This window comes from Capsicum annuum, chromosome 3 (assembly GCF_002878395.1).
Source record: "Capsicum annuum cultivar UCD-10X-F1 chromosome 3, UCD10Xv1.1, whole genome shotgun sequence".
Taxonomy (NCBI): Eukaryota; Viridiplantae; Streptophyta; class Magnoliopsida; order Solanales; family Solanaceae; genus Capsicum; species Capsicum annuum.
The window spans coordinates 19,634,182-19,642,727 of NC_061113.1; positions in this window are offsets into that span (position 1 = coordinate 19,634,182).

An 8,546-nucleotide genomic window follows, 5' to 3' on the forward strand; every position below is an offset into this window, starting at 1 on the left:
AATGCCATAGCAGATTCAGAACAGACTAAAATTCAGATTTTTACTCAGATTTTCAAAATTTGATTTTAGAAAGATACATATTTATAACAGACTAAAAATAATCTTAAAGAGAATTAGGTGGTTACCCGAATAAGGCGTTTGAGTGTAAAGGCTCATCGCTGGAAACCGTAGTTGCTGATACGGGTATTATCCTAAAAAGAAAATAATGTGGATATCATGTAAGGGTGATGCCACAATATACTTGTAAGGGGATGTACCAAACTATTGATAAACTCCAACCATTGCGGCAAACTTGGGTTGGGAGTTTGGCCGCCGAGTCAATGGCGGATTCCATATAGCCTGTAGGATATCAGACTTGTAGGGTGTACCACCTAGCTCAGAAGTAAGATAAAGAGTGATCCGTGGATTCAAAGAATATTTCAAAGTCTTTAAAGTGTGCCCATATGTTTTCATATATTATATATAAAATATTTTGTGAATTTCTCTCACTTATGTTATATATAAATACATTATTTTGGAGTACTCTATGTACTAGTACATCTGTATGAGCCCCTATATTTTAGGATTTGAAGACACAGTCCTGGGGTCCCGTTAAGCAGTAGACTGATTTGTCAGAAGTTTGCGACTGGTGAGCCTCCCTTACTTTGGAAGGCTTGTATTAGAACTTCTTATTGTTATTTTATTTTGGATTTATGGCCCTACTGGGGGGCCTTGTCCCAGATTTCAAACAAATGTTATTTTCAGTTGTTAGAGATTTCACAGACTGATGTTAGACATTGTTTAGAGGTTTATGGTTTCCATTCCAGAGTGTTCAATTGAATTATGATATTGACCGCGATTCTGTATTTTTTTATATTTCCACATTTTACTTCATATTATATGAACGTGCGTATGATTGCCAGTTAGAGAAGGGCGCTCAGGCTTTCACGGTTTGGGATGCCCATCACGGCTAGGGCCTCAACTTGGGTCGTGACAAATCAAGTGTGCCTTTAGTTGAGTGGATGCCTTTAGTAAGTCTGACTCTCTTTTACTTCCCCAAAATGCAGTGCTCATAAAACTCTAATTTGGCAATACTTTGCCCATGAAGAAATCCTCTCCTGCTTAGTTCACCCATCCGATTCTCACTCATATGCCCAAGGTGCATATGCCAAAGTTTAGCAATGTCACTTTGTGATTGAAAGGAGGTAGAAATAGCTGCATCACCTGTAATCATAGAGCCTTGCAAGACATACAAATTTGTAGACTTTCTCTATCCCTTCATCACAACAAGAGCACCTTTAGTAACCTTCAGGACTCCATCTTCACCGTTGTACCTATATCCATTTGAATCAAAGGTACTCAAGGAAATAAGATTTCTCTTCTGGTCTGGGACATACCGAACATCACCAAGTGTACTCACAACCCCATAAATATCTTAATTCTGATTAGTCCAATACCAACTATCTTACAAGGTGTGTTATTTCACATCAACGCAGCACCTTTAGAGACCGTTTCATATATTGTAAACCAATCCCGATTGCGACACATATAAAATGTGCAAGTTGAATCAAGAATCCAATCCTCACATGGTTTGGAGTTACCATCAGAAACTACCAAGAGTTCTCCATCACTACCTCCATCTTCAACAAAACTGGCTTTACTGGACTTCTCTGGTTGGTTTTTCTTTGGTTTTGGATCTTCTCTTTTCTCTCTATTCTGTAACTTATAACACTTGAATTTGATATGGCCCCTGTTCTTGCAGTAATTACAGGTTTTGTTTCTATTTTGGATTCTGACCTAAACCTATCATCAACCCTAGAGTTCCTCTCACGAGTCATTCCTCGAACAATGAGACCATCTCCTTGAGTCTCTGACCCATTCACAAGATATTTCATCTTCTTCTTGGAGATTAACACATCATAGAATTCATCTATAGTCAGGGTATCACGACTATATAAAATTATATGCCTAAAGGTCATGTATGATGCAGGCAACAAACATAACAAAATCAACCCTAGATTTTCCTCATCGTACTTAATCTCCCGAGTCTTTAAATCAAAGATGATTTCCTTAAAGACGGATAGATGATCCCCCAAGGGCGTACCCTCAGACATGCAATGGGAATAAAGTCATTATTTGAGATTCAACTTACTTGTTAGGCTCTTCATTATACATAACGATTCCATTTTCAACCACAATACAGCGACAGTGGTCTCCTTCAAAACATCCTGTAGAATCTGATTGGATAAATGAAGGTAGATTTAAGATAGAGCCTTTTGATCCCTACGTCATTTGTTCTAGTCCATCCACGATGAGGGTATCTTATCAAACCCTAATAGAGCATCATCCAAATCTATCTGCATGAGCACAACCTGAATCTTAACCTGTCATAATGAGAATTTGGTGTTACGACCCAATAATGGAATATTATACTTCATGGTTTCCATCCCCGATAAAACAATCAATATAGCTCTGATACCAGTTTGTTATCATTCAGACAGAATAAACAAACCACAAGTAAAAGAAAAATAAGAACAACCCACAAATTTACATGGAAACCCTTGCGGGAAAATCCAGGAGAAGAGATAGAGGAATTTCACTATGAAAGGAGAGGAATACAATGTAGAGAATGATGTAATTTCTGAATGTCCATGTAACGCCCCTAGTTTGTACCCTGGATGCTACATGATGCTTACGACCTTGAAGGACCACAAGATAACCCATGACTTATATCTGTAACTGAGCACTAACTAATATACTGTAAAAATAATGCGGAATAGTAGGCTGAAATACCATAAGGTTCAAATATCTGAAATACTGAAAAAGCATAATATCTGTGATAATATCTGTAAAACTATAAACTGTCTGAAACATCTAGTCTGAAAAACCTCTAAATTGAACTGTCTAAAATTCGGAGATGATGGGACAAGCCCCCAACTAACTCCATCTACTGAAATGTTGTGTCTAATGAAATAATAAAATAAAGATTATCCTCGAATAATGAGAATTCACTTCTAAGTCTACTACTGATGGCTGAATTTGAACTGCTAAGTATGCTCTGGAGCTCGTGCGTCTGAACCTATGGTATAAAATACCATAGCACAAGATAAAAGTATATGTCAGTACGTGGGAATGTAATGGTATACTAGATGAGGTAAGGCTGAAAGCAAGGGTTCATATGCATAAACAATACTGACTGAATGATATATAATAGCTGGATAAACATACATAGAGAATCTGTAACTACTGAACATGCTGAGATCGTGGATAATCTATAATAATTGTAAATCTTGAGTATGTAGTATTATGCATATATATATATATATATTGTAACTGCGCTTATCTGAAGCTAAGTACTAAGTTCTGATACTGAGTAACTGATAATCTAAGATTACTGATATCTTAGTTACTGATACTGATTAACTGTATTTGATAGTCCTGATTCTGTAGAACTAAATTGAGTTCTATTCTGAAGACTAAGACTGAGACTATGGAGGTAATCATCTTACCAACATATCCCTAATAAGATAAGATAGCAGTGTTGGGGTCCAATCTGTAATCCCAATTAGAAGGGTGTCAGTACCATGCCACGGATAAAGACAACTGCTGTGGAGTCAGTCCTAATCTGGCGGGTGACCCCTGAGATCAGTCCTAAACTAGCGGGTGATCCTTAAGTATGTCAGTCCTATCTAACGAATGACATCTCATAACCTACGCTGGATACGTAGTTCTAGAACTTAGGGATTGCTTTTAGGGACCCAGTCCTAACTAACGGGTAAGGCTCCATCCCTAGGCTCACTCGATGCTGAATCCTAATCTCAACTGAAAGACACTGAATTGGACTGATACTGAGATTACTGAGTTTTCCTAAGTTCTGTAACTGGCTGAGTTTTACTGAGTTCTGTAACAGACTGAGAGTACTACTGATCGTAACATGACTGATACTATTCTGAAACTGATACTGGATCTAGGTAAATAACTAAAGCATAACTTTGAATAACATATAAATGTTCATTTGGTCATAATCCATTTATAGAGACATTTCATCAAACACTTGTAATGCATTAACTTGTACATGAATGGGGAATACATGCTAACATGCTATAATGACACTATCTCATTCACATAGATATTTTATCAAACACATAAGGAGCATGCTTTGGTCATACAACAATCAATACATCTGATTATCATGGCTTAATCAATCAACTTACAAATTGAAGGGTTTATCATGAATATCATGCAAATCATCACATACTAGGATCAATTCTTGTAACTTGTAATTTAAAACATGGATCAAAACCCAACAACAGCATTAACATGAATTTCAATTCAATTAAATCATGAAAACTCATAAATATACAATCTTTGTATTTTGAAAAATGATTCTTGGGCTTCATAGGTGGAAGGGACACATGAATAAACATCTAACATACCTTAGAATATAAATCCTTGAAGGTTCTTAGAGGAATTCTTGGGATTGACCTTGATTTCTTGAACTAGAGTTCTTGCCTCTTTGAGACAGAATGATTTTGTTTTTGAGAGAAAGTGAGGAAAAGTGACATATTAGGGTATTTAGGGCATAATTTCGTGTTTAAAGGCTGATATAGGTCATGAGAAATGTCTAAGATACCTTTGGGATTTAAAATCCCATAACTAGAATATGGATTAAGGCCTCACTGCGATGCAGAGACAAGTTCATCTCTATACTCTCTGGGACGCGGCCTAATCGGGGTGAGCTACTAGAATTGACAATTGCCGAAATGGATTTCATCACGACGCGATGAGTGCCCATCACTATACTCACCGTAACGCGGTCTTATCATAGTGAGCCACTATTTCTGAAATGATACAATGTTAAGTGCGTATCAAGAGATTCAAGCCAACACAAGAAGCAACAATAAGAACAACAAAGTGCTAGTGAATCGAAAAAGGCCACACACGGCTTCACTAGGCTTCAACACTTATTTTGACTAAAACAATAAGTTTACAACAAAAACAACAAATGACAATTTTGCTAGTGAATCGAAAGATCCCCACACAGCTTCACTAGACTTTTAGATTCAACAACACAATGTTATCAAGATTACAAAAGGTATAGAAACTTGACATACAATATTCAATAATCTAAGAACCCTAACAATGAGAAAGGACCCTAATACTAACGAATATCAACACCAAATTCTTACTTGGACCAAGAGGAACTCAAGAACCCCAAGACCCTAGTTTCTAGCCAAGATACAACACTAGTATCACTCTACCAGTGAGCTTTCAGTTTTGGCCTCTCCAAAATGAGAAAGAGAAGTCACCAATATTACAAGTCTTTTGTTTCTCGAATGATAAGAATGAACTAACTAAGAAAAAAAGACTAGCCCTAATAAATGGCTTATATAGTCAATTACAAAGGAGGAACAAAGGACCAAAATACCCTTGACATTAAGTGGGTGGGTTTGGGGTATTTTGTTGGGCCTCTTCATACTTTAATAAGTGTAGGCCCTTAGATGGGCTCACAAGGGCCTCATACACGGCCAAGGATGTGAACAAGGCTTGGAATCGTTGCAACTCACACGCTTGACTTCATGTGAAAGGTCTCGAGCTAGAAATTCCTGTATCATCCTCTCCATCTTGAAGAGAATTTTTTCTCAAATTTAGATCATTGTCATCCTCCACCGTTTCCACCCGAGAGAGGTCACACACGTTGAAAGTGTTGTGCACTTGATATTTCAAGGGTAGATCAATCTTGTTGGCGTTGTCGTTGATTTTTTCTAATACTTGGAATGGACCATCACCCCGCGACATCAACTTAGCATTCCTTTTAGATGGGAATCTATTCTTCCTTAGGTGCACCCACACCTAATCTCCCGGTTCAAGAATGACCTTTCTTCTTTCTTTGTTGGTTTGCCTTTCAACTTCTTGGTTTTTCTTTTCCAACCGCAATCTCACCTTCTCATGTAGCTTCTTCATGGCCTCGACCCAGTTGCTTCCATCTAAGATTATCATAAGATCACTTGGAAAAGGGGTTAAATCCAAAGAAGTGTGGAGGTTGATGCCATATACACACTCAAAGGGTGTCATTCCCATGCTTGAGTGTATAACACGATTATAAGCAAACTTAATCAACGGTAAGTGCTCCTTCCAAGAAGTCATTTTTCCCTTAACCATGGGCTGTAGAATAGACCCTAAGGTTCTATTTACTACTTCTATTTGTCCATCAGTTTGTGGGTGGCATGAGGTCGAAAACAACAACTTAGTACCGAGCCTACACCACATGAACTTCCAAAAGTGGCTTAGGAATTTAGAATCCCTATCACTCACTATGGTTCTCTGAGCACCATGAAGTTTTACAACATTATCACCAAACAAAGAGGCTACACTAGGCGTGTCATCACATTTAGAATAAAGAATAAAGTGAGCCATCTTGGAAAACCGATCCACCACGACAAAAATACTATCCCTCCCCCTTCTAGTTCTCGGCAATCCCAACACAAAGTCCGTTGATATATCAAGCCAAGGGCGCAAAGGGGTGGATAATGGGGTGTACAACCCGTGGGGTTGGATCCATGACTTGCCTCCTTTGCACTCAACACATTGGCTGCAAATACGGGCCACATCCTTGTGCATTCTAGGTCAATAAAATTGTTCTTCCAAAATTCCGAGGGTCTTCTCAACCCCAAAATGGCCTATTAGACTGCCATTGTGTGCTTCCCTCACAAATTATTCTCTCTACGAACTTGAGGGAACACATAATCGTCTACCCTTAAACAAGTATCCATCAAATTTGGTATAGGGATGGGAACCCCTTTTCGTAACCCACATATCCCTATCCAACTCTTCACTTTCCCTATAGATGGGAGCGAAGTGAGGGTTCTCGGGATATAATGACTTGAGTCTTTCAAATCCTATCAACTTAGACGACAAATTAGACACAAGCATATGTTTTTGGGACAAAGCATCGGCAACCATATTGTCTTTACCCTTCTTATAATGAATAACATAAGGGAAAGTTTTAAGAAATTCAATCCACTTGGCATGCCGCTAGTTAATCTTGTCTTGTGCCCTTAGATGCATCAAAGATTCATGATCCGTTCGGATCACAAATTCTTTAGGCCACAAATAATGTTACCAAGTGGCCAAGGCTCTAATCAAGGCATACAACTCTAAATCGTACGAAGAGTAGTTTAGAGTTGCTCCTTTGAGCTTTTCACTAAAGTAGGCAATAGGCTTAAATTCTTGCATTAAAACCGCGCCTATGACGACTTTGCTATCATCACATTCGACCTTAAAAGTCTTGTCAAAATTTGGCAATTGTAGCAAAAAGGCCGAGATGAGCATAGCTTTCAAGTCCTCGAAGGCCTTAGCTTGCTCATCTCCCTACTTGAAAGACTAATCCTTTTTAATTACTTTGGTCAAAGGGGCGGCAATGGTGATAAATCCTTTGACAAAACATCTATAAAAACTAGCCAACCCGTGGAAGATTCTCACTTCACCTTTGATTTTGGGAGTTGGCCAATTTTTAATGGCGTCAATCTTAGATTCATCCACTTCGACCCCTCTTGAGCTCACCACAAACCCAAGAAATACAACTTCATGGACACCAAAAGAACACTTTTTTAGATTAACATATAAATTCTCCTTTCAGAGAACATCAAACACACATTGTAAATGTTTTATATGCTCATCTAAGGACTTACTATACACCAACGCATCATCAAAGTAGACAACAACAAACTTTCTGATAAATGGCTTCATCACATGATTCATTAGCCTCATGAAAGTACTTGGAGCATTTTTTAGGCCGAATGGCATAACCATTCATTCATAGAGACCGAATTTGGTCTTGAAGATGGTTTTTCATTTATCACCCGGTTTCATACAGATTTGGTGATAGCCACTCCTCAAATCAATTTTAGAAAACAAACATGAACCACTCAATTCATCAAGCATATCATCTAGACTAGGAATAGGGTGACAACATTTTACCGTTATCTTATTGATATCTCGGAAATCAACGCACATACGCTAACTCCCATCTTTCTTGGGAACTAGTAGCACCGAAACCGCACAAGGGCTTATACTCTCCTTGATGTACCCTTTGTTGAGAAGTTCCTCAACTTGGCATTGCAATTCCTTGGTATCCGTTGGGTTGCTTCAATAAGTCGGTTTGTTGGGTAATTATGAGCCCTTCACAAAATAAATTTAGTGCTCAATGCCCCGAAGTGGAGGAAATTCTTTCGGCAATTCCTTTGGGAAGACATCCTCGTAAGCCTGCAAAACATGAGAAATAAGAGGTGAAATGAAAACGTTAGTGGGGTTAGTATTAAAACAATGATCCAAGAGGAGCATCGGAGTGTCCTTGTCATGATCCACAAATAGTTCCTTCATCCTATCCATCATCACCATGCTCCCATTCCCCTTAGAATTTAGGGGCCCCTCGGCTTCCCCTACCCCCTCACTCTCGGATTCCCCTTTTTTTCCTCACTCCCGGCCTTCTTTCCCTTTTCCCTCAATTCCCGCATCTTTTGATGTAATTAATTCACTTGGGAAGGCAATAATGGATGAAGAGAGAC